Genomic DNA, 19,405 nt, shown 5'->3' with positions numbered 1-19,405 from the left:
ATATGTATAGAAAACAATAATATTTGCATACTGGAGTACACAGATGTGGCTGTTCATGGCTGTAAGTAACAGCCTAGGATTTCTGGTATCTTCAACCCCACCTGGCCTTCTCAAGGCTGAGGAATCAATAACTTCTATGTATCTGTACCTGTTTTGACATACTGGTATGTTTTCCAGTTGGAAAGCTCTGGCTTAAAGAAGATTCAAGAGCTGAGAAAGAAGCCTTTGCTAGAAAGCTGCTAACTTTAGAGAAAGAATTAACTTGCTGCATAAAGGCTGATTGGCTTTTCTATCTTTAAATTAATAAAACTGTACATACCTTTAGCAGATGAGTCAAGCATTGAAATGGTAATACATGCTAATTCAAATACTAACTTCTTGATTGATAATAGCTGCTTGGAGAGTTCTGTTGGGAAACATTCTAAGGCTTTGTCTAGGCCCAGTTGAAAATAATGCTGGATTGATGAATGACATTTATCATAGTTACAGTAGGAAAGCGTGGCATTATTAACTGACCCAGACCATAAGGTTGATTGTACAACATAAAATATATACTCTGCAACCTTTTCTTTAAACATATTTTAAGAATTGAACTTTAAGCTTTATATCCTAGGTTGGTTTTATTGTTTTGGGTTATAAATAATCCAGCTGACAAACCCACCTTAATCCTTTGTTGTAGTTCATTTTGCTTGACTCAATGCTTTCAATGTAGGTGCTTATTTTTATTGTTTTGTCTCTTCTTATTGATCTTGTAATATGTAGCTTATTTTATTCCCATTTATCTTTCACTTTTAAGTAGAGATTAAGAAATGGTCTCAAAGAAGGACACAGACAAACATGGGCCTGGTTCTAGAGGAAGCTAAATGTGTTCACTTTTCCTGTGAGCTTTACATAGGAGTTTCTGCAACATAAAAGAGATCACAAGGCCAGTACTGATGAAGCCCTTGATCCTGTGCTTGTTACCTAGGAAAGACCGACAGTAATACCGTAAAAATCATTGTCTCTGTGACTTAGGAGAAACAGGACAAATTATCCTAGCATGAAATATAGCCCAAGAATATTGTGGGAATAATGCAGATTGATTTTTTTTTCTCTTTTCTGAATTCAGAAAATAAATATCTGTATCCCTCTTTCAGATATTTATTGACTGCTCAGTTCAGTCCCTTTTCATATAGAGAATGAGGGTATATTTCATTTGTTCAAAACTACAAAAATAATCATCCCTCTTATCTTTCAAATAAAAATCAACTTCGCTCTCAACATGTTTGATATCTGGAACATATCAATTAACACCTTCACTTTAGAGATTCATTACATAAAATGTTGGAATCTATGCCATAGCCTTACCATAAAGAGTTGGATTAAATAGGAAAATGAACAGATACACCAAAAGGAAAGTGGCCAAGACATAAACGTCAGAGGGGTTTGAACTGGAGCAACTGCATCTTCAACAGGAGCTGGGTAAAATAAGGCTGAGACCTACTGGGCTGCATTCCCAGACTTAGAATTCCTAAAACATTCTAAGTCACAGGGTGAGAGAGGAGGTCGGCAAAAGATACAGGTCATAAAGACCTTGCTGACAAAACAGGTTGCAGTAAAGAAGCCCGCCAAAACCCACCAAAACCAAGATGGTGATGAGAGTGACCTCTGGTCATCCTCACTGCTACGCTCCCACCAGCACCATGACAGTTTACAAATGCCATGGCAACATCAGGAAGTTACAATATATGGTCTAAAAAGGGAGGCATGAATAATCCACCCCTTGTTTAGCATATCATCAAGAAATAACCATAAAAATGGTCAATCAGCAGCCCACAGGGCTGATCTGTCTATGGAGTAGCTATTCTTTTATTCCTTTACTTTCCTAATAAACTGGCTTTCACTTTAGTCTATGGACTCGCCCTGAATCATTTCTTGCACGAGATCCAAAAGCCCTCTTTGGGGTCTGGATCCAGACCCCTTTCCTGTAACAGCTCTCTGGTGACCATGGAAGTGACTATACCTTTAGGATTAAGGGTCCTCTTGTAAAGGAGTTGGGGAGATACATCAGATTTTTGGAACCAGAGAGACTCCATCTTGAGTGGAGGCTAGGAAAATGAGGCTGGGACTTGCTGGGCTGCATTTCCAGAAAGTTAGATATTCCTAGCCTCTACATGCTTAAGGTTAAGGGAACAGATGGATGATGTTTACCAAACAGACTCAGACTTGGGAGTGTCCTGATATCCCAATAACTTGAGAAAAAAGGCACTCCTAATTTTGCTTTAAAGTCAGTAATATTAATTCTTGCAAAATATACTAATTAAGAAAATTAATCCTTTATCACAAACCCTTGTAGCAGAGCACATCTCCTCATGATCTTTTTCTTTTCAACTTAGGTAAAAGAAAGTACCTAGGTTAAAAAAAAGCATTCTATTTTTTTTATTTTTTATTTTTTTAACTAGGTTAAAAAAAATTGTACCTAGGGTGGACACATTCCTCCTCTTACTTTCGAGAATGCTCTACTTTGTTTATGGAGTAGCCATTCTTTCATGATTTTACTTTCTTAATAAACTTGCTTTTGCTTTGCACTGTTGACTCACCCTTAATTCTTTCTTGCGCAAGATCCAAGAACCCTCTCTTGGGGTCTGGATCGGGACCCCTATCCTGTAACATAAATAGTGTATTCATAAAACAATAAATAAAATGACTAATAAACTTAAATGTTCTATTTGCTAGTCATCAAAGAAATGTAAATTAAAATGAAACCCATGTGGAAATGTTTAAAATAAAACAACAATGTAATTCCAGGAAACAGGCACTCTCCTCCAGGGGTATGATCTTCCTGGAGGCTAGTTTGACAATATTTATCAATATGTTTAAGTGTCATATGCAGTAGTTCAACTCAGCGGTTCCTTTTCTGAAAAGATATCCTAAGAAAAATTTCTGCAAAAACTTCCTTATAATTGTTTTTTGTGGTCTCTCCAAGAGTAACCTAGCCCTAAAGCGCATAATAGAGTTTGAAAACAATACAATGAGAAGCATACAGTGCTTTCGTCACGTGGATACAGATTAGCAGAGAAGGGGAATTAGAAGATTTTAAAGGACAGGGGCAATACCTGCTTGCAAAGGATGGAGAAAAAAAAAAAGTAGCAGAAGCATCAATAATTAAGAATGAAAGTTTCCTGGATGTCAGCTTCAAATCCTACTGAGGGTCAAGTCTGGGGCTGTCCTTTTATTTCCTTCTGTGTCTCTAATTAATTAGTGTCTTTCTCTTGTTCTTTCACCAGGAAATCTAACTTGCATGCACAAATCAATCATCCTTGGCTTTGTCAATGTCACTGCTAAACAAGCATGGTGGGTTACACACTTCCCTTCACTCCAATTGAACAAAAACTTTCTCACTGAAATATTTAACAAGAAAAATAATAGTTTTGTTTGTTCATTAGTTTTTTTTTTTTCGTTTGTTTGTTTTGGGGGCACAATACCTTAAAGAATATCCAATTCAACACTTCAATTTTGTAAATGAAGAGATAAGACTAAAATGATAAACTGGCTTTACTGTGTTCTTAATAACATGACAGGGATCACAACCTGGGTGTTTAGGGAAACTCTTAGCCCAATTCCCCTATAAAGCAAAAAGGCCCCTAATCTTCACCAGAAAATTAATGCATCACTTCTCTCAAGGGCTGTGAAACTGTAAACAGCAAGTTGTAAACTGTTTTCCAAGATACTTACATAAGCCACATGAAGATGCGTGTGCATTTGACCCAGAAACTTGAAGTGCATATATTACAACAAATGAAACATGGTGTACCCACAGAATTCTCAGGAGAATCTTCCTATCCAGAAATCACACTTGCTTCATGTTTTAATGTTGTTGTTAGAAAATAAGAAGGGACTTGCCCAGCTCACTGAACCTGCTTTCAACAAGGTAAAAGAATTATAACTGGATGTCACTGCTGCTCAGCCTTCCTGTCCCTAGGGGAATTCAGTGGGCTCAGAAATAAACATTCACCCCATGAAACTGTGACCTTATTGTGCCCTCTATGTTTGGCTATGGATTGTGGGCAAATCCCTCTGTTATACCTGTGCCCCACTTCACTCCCTTGCGTATCTCAAAAAAAAAATTTAGAACTGTTTAGAAATGGTGGGAATTGCTCTCTTTGGTAGCACATGTACTATAATTGGAATGATACGGAGAAGATTAGCTGGCCTCTGTGCAAGGATGATATGCACATTTGTGAAGAATTTCATATTTTTAAAAAAATGTATAGAATAATAACAACTAAAAAAATTGTGGCAATAAAAGCATCTCATTAACAGGATGTTGAAACTAAATTCTCAAGTGGGCAATATAGACAGATGAGTGATGTTGTTGTTATTGTTGTTTCCACGGAGTGGCAATCACACTATTAATGACTCCCTAATATGAAAATGCCATTAAGTATCAAGACACTATAATATATATTTTTAAATGTAAAATAGGTCTCAAAATCAGTAAGCAGGTGTATTAGTCTGTCCTTACACTGCTAAAAAAGACATATCCAAGACTGGGTAATTTATAAACAAAAGAGGTTTAATCGACTCACAGTTCTGCAGGGTTGGGGAGGCCTCAGGAAACTTACAATAATGGCAGAAGGGGAAACAAACATGTCCTTCTTCACATGGCAGCAGCAAGGAGAAGCACAGAGTGAAGGTGGTGGGGGAAGCTCCTTATAAAACCATCAGATCTTGTGAGAACTTACTCAGTCACGAGAACAGCATGGACATAACCATCTCCATGACTGAATTACCTCCCACCATGTCCCTCCCATAACACGTGGGATTATGGGAACTACAATTCAACATGAGATTTGGTTGGGGACAGAGCCAAACCATGTCAGTAAGTATAAACGAAGACCTAGATTTCTGGCTTCTCTAGTGCATGACGACAGTTGCTTTGGGACTTAATGCAAGGGAAAAAAAAATCCATTTGGTTATATGTGCTTCAATCTACCTGATCTAATAACTGTAGGTCCCAGTGGAAATTCACACTGTGGATGTATTATCCAGAAGAAAAGAAGTTAATAAAAGATTAGTGATGTACCTCCCAATAACAAATGTATTGAACATTACTTATCAAATATTGATCATATTAAAAATCTTGGCATTTTGTAGCAAGATTGCAATACCTATGTTATATGAATCCATTAAGACTAAGAAATCAGACTCTGAAATGCTTGCTAAATTAAAGTTCTACAAATGGCATTATGAGGTAAAATTTTGTACATAGAAAGCGATTGAATTAAAGAAATCAAACTCTGAAATGCTTGCTAAATTAAAGTCCTACAAATGGCATTATGATGTAAAATTTAGTACATAGAAAGTGAATAAATTAAACCAATATCTTTAAAATAAAAGAATTTACTATAAAATATTAGCTCAGGTGTTCTTTTTTGGATTACATATAGCTCAAAATGTTAACTTCCAAAATGAAAGTCTGCCCTAACTCCCTATTGGAGGGTAAAAAGGTGAACTCCATTCATCCAGTTTTTTGAAAGCACCAACTTTCATGGTTTTTCTTCCTTCTCAGAAGAAGCTATTCTTGCAGGTGACAGAGGGAGAAGCATTTATCAGGAGAAACAGAAATTGTTCAATGAATGGCTTAATTGTTCCTATGCTGAAGATGCTGACCTTCCAACTAAGGTCACAACTGGCTGAAATTCATAAAGTCAAGTTAAATCAATATGACAAATATGACAAATATTTCTTACTGTGTATCAGGTAGTGGGCTAGGCTCTGGTGGAAAAGAAAGTTGGTCACAAGTTAAATTGTTAAATATGTGTACTATTGAACTCAGAAAATAAATAAACCTCTTAATCTACCTGAGCTTTATCTGAGTCTCCTCAAACTTTCAAGATTTTCATGATATGGAGAAAAAAAATACAAATACTTTAAACACATATTTAGCACATGCTGTTAAAAGATAAAAACCACTAGAGATATAGTATTAACCAAAATCATGTAACATAATAATAAATATGTTGCCAGCATTTATTAAGAATTTACCATGTGCTAGATACTGGGCTAAATGCTTTATCTGATTTACCTCATTTAATCCCCATATTAGCCCTATGAGTAAAGCAATATTAAAAATATATTACACTTAAAAATGTGTAGCAGAGAAGTTTTTTTGATCAAGAATGAATGAATGAATGAATTGTCCTCATTTAAAAAAGAAGAAACTTACAGGTCTGTCTTGTCACAGTCATCCAGTTAGCAAGAGCTCAAACCTTAATATCATATGGTAAACACCATGGTAGAAACATACACATATTCACATGAAAGTATAGAGAAAGGGTTTCTAACCTAAAGTGGGGAGGAGGAGAAAGTTATAAAGAAAATGAAACTTCATATTATTTCTTCCCAAATAAGGGTTACGTTCTACTTCTCAGAGAGCACATTCATAATAATTTGCATTTATCACTCTGTGCTGATGATTTGTTCATATGGCTTCTTCCCTAATTAAGCCATTAGTCCCCTAAAGGTAGTAATATGTCTTAATCCATCTTTATCTTTCGAGAGCCTTGAATCACATCTTGTACGGTATAGGATCTGATAAAAGTTTGTTGACTGAATATATGACCCACGAGAGATAGTGCCCTTGATTAACTAATAGATCAAATCAGTACTGAAAGATGGCCTCCTAGTCTTGGGAGTATTTTCTAACACTTTACTCAGAATTAACTACTTTGTGTGAAGCTCATGACTTACAACATCATTGTATTTTGTCCTATACGCATAAGGTCGTAAGAAAATTCATCTTTCATACTATATATGATTACCTAGGAAGACGGTCATGGACTGAAAGATATTTGTCACATATATGGGTTTTATTTTATGATTTAACGGCAGGATTCCATTGCTATTCATCAACTAATAAAATTTACCCATCTATGCACAGTGAGTTGTTTATTGAATACAGCAAGATTGATTTTAGCAGTTTTGGCAGGTGAAAATTAAAACCATGCTTGCTTTGTTCCAATGCTTGGTAATATGCAAAGTAACAAAGGAACTAGAAGAGAAGCAGTTCATATATTTCTTGAAGTCAGAGGTCAAGGATTGGTTCATACTGCCATTTCATTGCTCATAAAATGTAAAATAATACAGCAAAGTTTCTCATGAGACTGGCAGCTGTTATTATTGTAGCAAGTTATATTTGAAAACAGTGGCCTTTTTCAGAGATGGATAGCTATCATTATTACCATGAGTATGCAAAGATTATACAGAAATCAGCAATTAATACTGTAACAAGATTACATGAAAATGGCAAATGAAGTTCCGCCTTGATCTTTGCTGAATTAACATTCCAGGCATGTGGTCATCTTGAAATTTTAACTCACAATGATGGGTCAGTTTCCTATAGATTCAGTGCTGTTGTTGGGATCTTGGAATTCCTAAAGGAATTCATACTTAGCACATCACCTTGCCATTCCATTAGTCTATTTCAATTTGTTAAAGGATAGCTACTGAGAAACTGGCTGCCCTTCTCAACAGTATGACATTTTTGGGGAATGAATAAATCTTCAAGGCATGATAGAAAAGATGAATAACAGTGGACTCCCCTTATCCATAGTTTAGTTTTCCTCAGATTCAGTTACCCATGATCAACTGCAATCTGAAAATATTACATGAAAATTTCAAAAAATAAACAATTCATAAGTTTTTAATTGTACACTCTTCTGAGTAGTGTAATGAGTAGTGTAATGAAATCTTGCACTGTCCCCCACCATCCTGCCTGGGATGTGAATGATCTCCCTGTCCAGCATTATACATATAATGCTGTATGCATTATGGACCTGCCCATTAGTCACTTAGTAGCCATCTCGGTCATCAGGTCAACTGTCTTGGTATCCCAACACTTGTGTTCAAGTCATCCTTATTTTACTTAGTAATAGGTCCAAAGCACGAAAGTAGTGATGTTGGCAATCGTGATATGCCAAAGAGAAGCAGTGTTTTTCTTAAATAAAAAGGTGAAAGTTCTCAACTTAATAAAGAAAAAAAATCACATGCTGAGATTGCTAAAATCGGAGGTAAGAATGAATTGTCTGTCAAATCGTGAGAAGGGAAAAAAAATTGTGCTAGTTTTGCTGTTGCACCTCAGACTTGGAAAGTTACTGTCATAGTATATGATTAGTGCTTAGTAAATATGGAAAAGGCATTGGCATGAATAGAAACATGTTCTGATTGACTGTAATGGGGTTCAGTAATATCTGGTTTCAGGCATCCACTTGGGGTCTTGGAGCATATCCCCTGCAGATAAGGGGAGACTACTGTAGTACAATCTATGTCTGGATGTTATCAAAAACATAGAAACACAACTATCAGTTTACAGATTTGTGTCTAAATCTAGTTTCTGTTTCTCAATATGTTGTGTAAAACACAATGAATCTCAAGGTGATATATATCCTTTTTTAAAAATTCGGCAGCGTTTTCTAAATTGACAAATGATATTTGTACATATTTATGAGGCATATGTGATACTTTGTTACAGGAATAAAATGCAAAATTATCATGATCAGGATATTTAAGTTATCCATCACCTCCAGAATATGATCACCTAAAGTAGAAGTCCTCCCTTTAAATTATTTTAAAATACACAATACATTGTTGTTAACTACAGTCCCCCAACTCTGCTACCAAGCATTAAAACTTACTCCTTCTTTCTAACTGTATATTTGTGCACATTAACCGACTTCTTTTCATCTTCTCAACCATCATTGATTTCATTTGGTCTGTTTTTGCTTTTGTAAAAAATATTAACAGCTTTCAATGATAACCAAAGTAAAATTTATTTGTTGGAAATCCAAAGGAATATGCACCACTTTTCTTTTCTTTTTCCTCAGGAGTAGCAAAGAGCATATTGGCTATCTGCTTCTTGGACTTCTTCAAAAATGCCTTACAAATTCTACCCTAATGCATTTCTCTGTAAATATATAAATTAAGGCACAGTGTATATGAGAGAAAGGAGGGAAATTCTACAGAAAAAATTAGCTTGTGTACTTAAAAAGCTGTCAAGATCATGAAAGATTAAAAGCATTTTTAAAAGGCTTAAATTCGTCTCCAAAAAGGGTGAATGATTGGGTTGAAGACATAGCTACCAAAGACATTTTTAGGACAATTTTTAAAATTTGGGTATGGATAGTGTGTTGGACAAGAGCATTATGTCAATATTAAGTTTTCTGATTTTGATTATTTAACTGTGTTTATGTAAACAATGGCTTTTCTCTTAGCAAATACACTCTGAAGTATTTAGGATAAAAAACTGATGTTTCTAATTTATCCTCAGGTTATTGAGATAATTTACTCTCAAATAATTCAGAGAGAAAGTATGCCTGAGAGAGTGCATAGGGTGAGCACAAAATGATTTAATAAAATAGATTCACCACATGTTAACGATTGATAAATCTAAGTAAAGGATATGCATTTTTGCACTATTCTTGTAATTCTTCATAAATTGAAAATTATAATTTAAAAAATTATAAAAAGAAATTTGCATAGTAGTAAAATTAAAAATAATATGATTTCAAAGATAATCATAATAATTAGGGTAATACTTTGCATTTGTATATTAACTATTATATTAATAAAGCTTCCAAATATGTGATTTGACTTCATTCCTGAAACAACTCTACAATTTTAAATGTCTTTATTCCCATTTTAAAGATGAAAAAACTTGGAAACAGAACTATTCCAGTACTTTAGTTCGAAAGATTTTGATTTGTAGTATTTTCTGTGATAACTACACCACAAACTGTGCAAATTGCCCTCATTTAGGTCATGAGGCAAGCCTGTGGTTTGTCCTGTGCTCACTAACTAGCTGTCAAGCTGTAAGAATTTGGGTGGTTGCAGATCAGGAAGCAGCTCCATAATTCAGAATCAATCTTCTAAGCTGTCTTGTCTCTATTTTCAAAGCATGTTATTGGTTTTCATTCCAAAGCTGTGCTAGCTCTTCCTGGCATAATCGATGGTGCAGGTGCACGGTTTTAGGAAGGAAACAATGGGAAATCATACCGGGTTGTGCTGCATTACAAATAGAAAAAATCAATGTTAGACAAGTAGAATTGAGAAAATCATGACGGAAATAAATTTTATTTTCATGCTTTCAAGAATTACATCTAAAAGTAGGTATTTTATTGGAAAGGTATAGGTGTTCATTGGGGAGAGAAAGGAAGAAAGGGAGGAAGAGCTATGATTTCATATTTCCAGAATTCTTATTTCACTAGAATGTAAGATTTGTCTTCTGAATTTAGACAGATTTTTCTTTATTTTAAAATTACCTATTTCTGATTCTTCATGTGTAGTCAAATATTTGTAAACAAATAGTGTTTTTACAAAAATAATTTGTAGACCACAGCTTTAACGTTTCTAAGTAGTGTTCATTACATATCCAGGAACAATAAAAGACACAACTTAAGCTATCTATGTAAGTTTCAGTGTTATAAATGATTGGGTGATTCATTCTTTCATTGAGCAAGTATTCATAAATTCATAGAGAAGCAGAAAAGCATGAAGGCTGAAAGCATGTAATTTGGAGCCAGACTATTTGGATTCAAATATAGGACCCTGTTTCTTAGAAACTGTGATCTTGAGAACATTTCTTAATATCTCCAAACTTCAATTTCTTCATTCATAAAATGGAGAGAATGACTGAACCTACCTCATAGGGAGCTTGCGATGATTACAAGTATAAATATATGTGAAACACTTAGAATAATGCTTGACACATTGTTAGCATTTAATAGATTTTGATATTATTCAAAGTGTAATCTGAAAAATATTCATTGAGCATCTAGTATAATCCAGGTAATCCATAGTAAAGCATGGGATTATGCAGTTATTTGGGGAATAAAGAAATGATTCAGAAAAAGATCCTGCCTTAGTATGTGCATTAGTTATCTATTGCCATATAACAAGTCTCCACCCTCATTTGCAAACTCAGCAGCTTAATAATAAATACTTATTATTTTACAGTTTCTTTAGGTCAAGAATTCAATAATTTAACCTCTACTTCAGCTGAGGTCTCCTCTGAAGGCTTAACTCAGAGTATTCACTTCCAAGCTCACTCACGGTTTGCTGTCAATGTTCAGTTTCTCACAAACTATCAGACCGAGGGCCTTACTTCCCCACTGGCTGTTTGGCTTGAGGCCTCTCTCAGTTCCTTGCTACATGAGCTTCTCCAAAGGGAAGTTCACAATATGGCAGCTGGCTTCTCTCAGAGTGAGACAGAGAGAGGTCTAGGGAGGGCCCACAGAAGGAAGCTATAGTCTCTTTGTAATCTAATATTGAAAGTGACATCCCATAATTTTCATGTATTCTAATTAGAAAGGAATCTCCAGTCCAGCCCACAGTCAAGGGTGGCAAGTACATTAGTGGCCTTCTAGTACAGAAGAAAAGATATAGCTAAATAATCCCAACATGAGGTATGTGGTGATAGAGAAGATAAAACATTTCTCAATGAGGGAATCTCGACACGCCAAACAGATAACCTGAGAGCACACCACTGTATTCTTTTAGGTTTGTCTACATTGGCGAGGAGAATTACTGAACATACTCTAATCATCCTTATGACACTACTACACACCATAAGTCTCATGCAGCAGATGCTCCAAAAAAGGTTCATATAAATCAAAACACAGCCTGACAGAAACAGGCCTCATTGGGACATAATTGTGGGAAGAGTAACATTTATCTGGTGTTGCCTACTCAGAACAGTAGAATTTTGCTGACAAAGGTGCTACTTAGTACAGGTGCAGATTGAAGTGTACCACAATATACCACTTCAAAATATGTCTGTTTGGCATACAGATTATTTTGACTAAAGGCAATTGAGGACCAGTAATACAGAAAAGGCTCTTCAGCGCCCGCTAACCGCCTGAACTAGAGTACACATTTCCTCTTTTGCAAAAGAAGTTTACATGTATAAAGGGAGTTTCTATTTATAAAAATGTCTTTTTACCAGAAAAAAAGCTACTCTTGGAGACCACTCTTACCACCCAACTGATAGCTGCATAACAACAACAACAACAACAACAAAACACTTATTTACCACACATTTCCTCTCCTTCACTTCTTACAACTTGCTTCCCTCATCCCAAAGCTCAAAACCATTTTCCCTTTGTTTAGCCTAAAGATGGTATATAAGCTTCAAGCATCTGGCCACATCCTAGTGTTTTCATTTCTTTGTGAATTATGTACATAGTAGTTTCACCAGAATAGTTTCCTGAATTTACCAATTTCCTTGCTTTAAAAAATTAAACATTTGGCTTGCTGGTTATATTGAATATCTACTACCACTTCTTTGTCAGTGGACTGATTTCCTATAGAATGGCCAGAAGTAATTTTGAAGAAATCTTTATATCTAATGTGCCAAATATAAAACAGTAAAATGATCACGGAATTTGAGCCCTATTTTTTGTTTTAGAGTTGTCCCCTTGCGAGGGAGGGGGGGGAGTGGAAGGTACAGTATAATTTTTTTCAGCATTACCTGAACACTTTTAAATCTTGAATTAAACGTTCTATTTTTTTCCATGTGTATATATTGGCATAAATAATTCTGGTGCCAATAAATCTTATTCCTTATTCCCTGCTAACTTGAGAATTACTTGAGAATTAATGTAACCACTTCTGTTCTGCTTTTTGCATATAGTACCAAGTTTACCATGGAATCTTAACGGTTTCATTCTGCTTTAGAATTCAATTAGTCCTTGACTTCTTGAGCTTCAGACAAACATTCTTCTAGTGTTTGTAAGAAACATTGTTCTCTCCCCTGGAGCCACTGTGTGAAGTCACAGAGTATGACCCTGACAAGCAAAGCCTCCTCTTTGACCTGACTTCTGGAGCCAGGATTGCCCCTCTTCTAGCCTCTGCTTTTCCAGAGGGTTGACTTTACTTGTCTCAGTCCTTTCAGTTTACCGTTTAAGGCTTAATACATTCTAGAATTGCATTTTCAAGGTAAAATAGGAAAGATTTATTCACAGTTATCTTGTTTACACAAATGCAAAGACAGGATAAATCATTCATTTACTAATGTTTCTCCTCACTGTGGGCATTAACAATGACCTCTCCATCATAAAACACAGTAGATTAATTCAAGCAGGAAGAAAAAATCTCCACTTGAATTATTTAAGTGAAGGTTTGAACTGTGCTTATATTAATAAGATAATATTTCAATTTACCACTTAACTTATAAAGCCAGAACAATAAATAAATAAACAAATAGAATGTGGATGAAAGTAGAGTACAGTGTTTATTCCTTCTTGGATCTAAATATAAATTCTGCCAGGTGGCGTCATTGCCAGTAATTAGCGAATTTAAAAATAATAAAATTTCATTGGAAAAAATCCAACCCTATATTATTTTTACTTCAATGTAAAAATGCTTTATGTAGCCTTATAAAATTCCAACTATACACTGTCTTTAATTTTAGTAATTTATAATTTTATAATTTCTGTACCATGCTTAAAATGTTGCTTACTCTAATTAGCTTATGGTCAACAATATCTTTAATTAGAAATATTGGTAATCTGTCCCCTGAAGCATTTTATTGTGTGTGTTTATGGTTCCAGGATGATTATCTTAATGAACAGAATGATAAAAAGTACCATTAAATAGAAACAAAATAGAATACTCATCAGGGCATAATAATTTTTTTCTATAAAAGAACAATTTGTGCTTAAAATACAGTATTTAGAATACAGTATTAAAACTTCAGATAAGTTGATGAATGTATTTTTGAGATTCTATTAATAATGAGTAACTGATATTATGATTTGGTTCTGACAGTTAGAGGTGGAGTCTAGGATGAAGGACACGGAGTTATAAAAAATGACCAATCCACTAAAAAATAGTTGAGATTGCATCAATAATATTGCTGAAACCAAAATTTATATTAATAATATAGAAGAGGTACATGAAAAAAGGACTGGCAGTCTGTGTTTAAAAAGGAATTCACTGTTGGGGATGGGGGAGAAATCAGCCTGAACTTCCTTCGCGGTACTCCTGTCAAGTGCGTACATTAAAACGGGTGGTGGTTATTTACAATCTTTATATTTTATTTAGATGATTGTGTTTTCATTAGCAATCTTTTTCCTCTGAAATATCTGTAGGCGTTTCCTATATAATTTCATTCAACTTCGATTTTTGTATTTTATGGCATTGAGAAATGTATACTTACTGAAATTTTAAAGCTAGCATACATAATGTCTAGCAATGTCTACACCAAGTTTTACATGGCACCAGAAAACATGTAAACTAAGACAGGAGATATATTTGAGACTCTATATAAGTTTTTAGATAGAAAATCATGTATATTGAAAAACGTATACATCTAAAGTAAGGTGGCTAGCTAGTGCCTCTACTATCAGATAGATCTTCATAATGTTTGTGCAAATAAAAAATGACCAGACTCTTCTGAATTCTCAATGTCTTCATCATACATTTACTAATCAACTCATATATTGCACTGATTCTTGACTTTCTGGGAGGATAGGAGATCACAGTTTCCTTTCAAAATTTGGTTAAAGCTACGGAAAGTCTCTCTAGAAAAATGTACATGCACATAGGTAGTTATGGAGAATGGTGGATCTCCTGGAGCCATTCATAAATTCTCTAAGGAATTTAGGAAGGTTAAACAGGGAATAGCTATAATATTAACTGTCAATCAGCTTTCTAAGAAGATTAGTTATCTTCAAATGTAAAATGGTAATAATAATACTTTCTTCATAGAGTTGAGAATATTCTTTATGATTAGTTGTAGTGTTTGGAATACATCCTGCATATGATAAATAGACAACACATCGTAGATTTTAGGAAAGAAATGTATTAGTGGAATTTTATTGTTCAATTTTATTTACTATCAATTTGTTAGTACTATTAGCATTCCAAAAACTGAGGAAATTCTGTTTTTAAACACAAATCACTCTTTTAGTATATTCAACAAATCTTTCTCTAGTATTTTGTTTTATTCTTTTACATTACTTTTCAACTGTACACATAGTTTTGGTTTAATATTTTGAATCACCTTAGGATCACTAAATTTGAATGATTTTTTACATATTCAAAAGTAAAACAGTTCCTAAATTTATAATGATACTAAACATAAATCCACTGGGTGCCTTTGGAGATTGCTAGAGAAGTAATGTATCAATCTGAAAATGGATACAAGAGAAGTAATCAAGCATTTAACCTGACTATCCTATAAAAATTGTACCACCGGAGAATTTTCTGTCTATAGAAGTATTCTACCTAATACATGAAGAAGGAATGATAAAAATAAAACACTTTAATTTTGTAATACTCTTATGAAATACAGTCATCTCTCTTTATCCATAGCGAATGCATTCCAAGGTCCCTAGTGGATGCCTGAAACCGCAGATAGTATTGAAGACTACTGCAGTCAATTTTAACACATTTCTTGTCATGTCTTCCAACCATAAATCTAATGTCTTTCCCACTTTTAATGCTTATCTCATATTGTGGCTGTAACTTTTGCAGTTTGAAGTACAAACCAAAAGTAGTAAAAAAAATTTTTCCCACTTCACAGTTTGACAGATATAACACTCATTGCTTCCATAGATCTTAACAACTTTAGCATAAGTTTTTTTCTTTCTTTATTAATTGGAGAACTTTCACCTCTTCACTTTAAGGAAGCACTTTATGGCTTCTCTTTGGCATATCCAAATTGTCAGCATCATTTATCTTGCACTTTGGGACTATTACTAAGCAAAGTAAGGGTGACCTGAACACGAGCACTGGGATACCACAACAGTTGATCTGATAACAAGATGGCTACCGAGTGACTAACATACAAGTAGCATAAGACGTGCTAGACAAAGGAATGATTCATAACTCAGGCAGGACAGAGCTGGAAGGCACAGACAACACATTTCATTACTCTAACCAGAATGGTGGGCAATTTAAAATTCATGAAGTTTATTTCCAGAATTTTTTATTTAATATTTTTTGGACTGCCGTTGATCTGTTCTGAAACTGCAGAAAGCAATACTGGGGATAAGGGTGGACTACTGTAATGAATCCAGACAATTCCCAAAATCAACTCTAATAAGATAAATAGAGAGGGAGAGGGAAAAAAAAGACGATACATGCCTCTTGACAGAAATACACAATTACACCTATGAAATATTCTTGTCAAAAATTTGAATCTAAACAGATCAGGACTCTGGATTTAAGAATTATTTTATAGAGGACACAGAGGTCAGGTAAAGATTTTAAATAATACCATTAGGATGGACGCAGCAACAACTGTACTGTGAAAAACTCTACAAAACAAGTGAACAGCTTCTTTGAAAATGAATCTCAGAGGAGGACAAAGTGGGAGGGGGGGCCTATAGAATAAAAAAAAAGATGATCTATCAACAAAATTCAATGTGTAAACCTACCTTGTTTGTATGATTCTATCAAACCAACAGTCAAGCAAAGAAATATTTGATGATATTAAGAGACTGTCTAGAGTTTTAGCCTCAGTTGTCAAGAATCTCTTTCCAGATAATCCCATCAACCAAGAAAGAGTAACTTTATAACAGGAGAGGAGATGGGAAGTCATACAATACTCACACAGACTTCATCACAGGCTATCACCTATTTATCTGAGGGGCCATTGGTCTTTTCAAAAAATCTTTTATTCTCCCCTAAGTTGCCTAAATCTCCCCTCCCCTCTTCCTTGGGCATATAGAAGCTTCTAGATGTCACTGGGTTTTGGGGTATTCACTTCTCTTGTCATTGATACATATTAGATGTACATATTTTTGAGGTAGATGTGATAATTTGATACATTCATATACTCAAATCAAGGTAACTGGGAGACCCATCACCTGAAATATTTATCTTTTCTTTATGCCAGAGATACTTGAATTATTCTCTTGTAGCTATTTTGATATGTACAATTGATTAATGTTAACTATATTCACTTTACTAATCTATTGAACACCAAGTCTTATTTCTTGTAGGTGTATAATTGTACCCATTAGTCTACCTTTTTTCTTTCAATTTAATTGGTAATCTAGCCAAAGAACCTAGAAGGGTAGAGGGAAGCCATCTTTCACTTGCCGACAGCACATAAATATGTATACGATTACATATTATTGCAAACGAGACAAACTAAAAGTAAGGTAAGACAAAAATAACAATTTCGCAATGGAATCTATTATTGAAGACTTCCTTTAAATTTCAGGGTAGATTAGACAAGAATCAAATTTACCAAGAAAATTGGGGTAAATTGGAGACATTCATGAAAATAGGTTGTATCTTTTTTCTGTATATAATTTTCTTGTCCTTATGCTTTGAATGGAAATTGATGCATTGGGCCTTCATTTATACAAATGTGGTCTATTTATGTATGAGTTAGATGATGAAATAAGTGCCTGAAGCTTGAATGTTCAGGTTAATCAGAATGCTAAATGGTCATTAAATAATAACTACACTTAAAGTGTCTTAATTATGTATAGATGTTGAGTTGGTGGGAGGTCCCAGTTGACATAAGACTCTGTCCTTGGCCAAAGTCTGTTCAACATGACCTAAATAAGGCCCAAAAGTAGTAGCTCATTATTTTACTTTTTTCTACATGGTGAAAAAAACACTGCATTCTCTACTTTCATACTTATTCTTAATTTCTGGAGATAAAATTGGTAATAACAATGAAATGATTTCTGGAAATAAAATTGGTAATAAATAAATAAATAATAAAATAAATTAAGTAAAATAAAATGAAAATAAATAAATAAAACAAAAATTGGTAATAAATAAATAAAATTGGTAATAAATAAATTGATAATAATTTCTGGAAATAAAATTGGTAATGAAATATTATTGTACAAACAAATTTAAGAGAAATTATAATTTAGCAATGGGTGTATGGATAATTCTTATTTGAAAGGAGGTGCATGCATTTAAAAGTTTATTTTTACACAAAATATAAGCCTAAAGTATATGACTACTTTTTCTTGTTATCCAAGGAGTCAAAGAAACTAAAACCTAATTTATAATGATAAAGTTAAATCAATCAAAGAACCAAAAGTATTATTTATCAAGACAATTCTGAGGATATAATGATAAAGCATCTTTCCAAATTGTGTGCACTGTTCAAATTTTCCAATATAACATTCCAAGAAAAGTCCTCAAATGAATACAAAATCTTTGTCATCTGTGAAATCTAGGAGAGTTTAGGATACCAGCAAAAGCCTTTTGCCAACTCAGATTCAAAACAAGAAATTATCATTATAGTCAATAAGATAATGCAGACAATAGGAATATTTACCATTATACTAAAAAGAATTATGCAGCTGGTAAACCCAAAGAGAAAATTTCTTCACTAGAGACAAGTTCTCAGAGAGAGGATAAATATAGAAATAGAGCAATAAGGCAGGGGAGAAAAGAGAGATTCAACATTACTCAGCTATTACCAAAATAAATAGGCAAACGATAAGAACATCTAATTTATTGTAAAAGCCTTGAGGCAAGAAGCAAGCATTCTAATGAAAACAGGGTTGCGTGGAACAAGAATTATATGAACACACGGTAAAAATCTGACAGAATCAGAATTATTGTCTTAGTCACAGTGGTAAAAATTATTACCAGTTGATTACTGAGAAAGAACTAGAAAATAGTAGAGCCCACTGCGTATCTTTTCTAATTTGCTGCATATAAACACATAGTAAACTATATTTCTCTCTGTTCATTAAAGAGTAAGTGTTTGATAATTCTCAACAAATGCTACAACCACCTTCATAATACCTTAAGTAAAAGAACTTCTCTGGTTTATTTGTAGTGTAGGAGAGGAAGAACATTTTTTTCCCTTATACTCTCCTAGGTTTACCAGCTGGGCCCTTGAATCAAATTGGCAAGAAACAGATTAAAAAGATGGGGAAAAAACAAAACAAAACAAAACAGATTTGTATATCTCTAGGGGATATGCTGGTTAAAGAATTCAAAGTTTTATTTAGAAGCTAGGAATAAGTATCAGTGATCTATTGCACCACATGGTAACTATAGTTAATAATAATGCATTGCATATTTCAAAATTGCTTAAGGAGTAGGTTTTGAATGTTCTCATCACAAAAAAATGATATGGATGTGAAGTGAGAGATATATTAATTAGCTTGATTTAATCATTCCATAATGTATACATATATCAAAACATCATATTGTGCCCCATAGTTACATAAAATTATTATTTGTTACTTAATCAAATATAATAAAAGGAATAAGATCTAATCTTTGGTAGCACAATAGGGATGACTATAGTTAACAACAACAACAACACGTATTTCAAAACAACTAAGAGACTGTAACTGAAAGGCTCCTAACACAAAGGAATGATAAATGCTTGAGGTAATGATATGCCAGTTACCCTTATGTGATCATTACACAT

The 19,405-nt window shown here is 34.0% G+C and overlaps 1 protein-coding gene and 1 non-coding gene across 15 annotated transcripts in view; one reads left to right on the top strand and one right to left on the bottom strand.

Annotated features, from left to right (window-relative positions):
- The window catches only part of NAALADL2 (N-acetylated alpha-linked acidic dipeptidase like 2), a 1,370,084-nt gene that overhangs the window by 395,761 nt on the left and 954,918 nt on the right, over nucleotides 1-19,405 (bottom strand). The gene's annotated exons all lie outside the window — the stretch shown is intronic.
- LOC112132823 (U6 spliceosomal RNA) lies at nucleotides 4,134-4,239 on the top strand. Its single transcript, XR_002914544.3, has one exon. It is a non-coding gene; the product is annotated as a U6 spliceosomal RNA (small nuclear RNA).

This window comes from Pongo abelii, chromosome 2 (genome assembly GCF_028885655.2).
Source record: "Pongo abelii isolate AG06213 chromosome 2, NHGRI_mPonAbe1-v2.0_pri, whole genome shotgun sequence".
NCBI lineage: Eukaryota > Metazoa > Chordata > Mammalia > Primates > Hominidae > Pongo > Pongo abelii.
The sequence above is the reverse complement of the archived record's forward strand: the minus strand, read 5'-3'. Positions and strand labels throughout refer to the sequence as shown.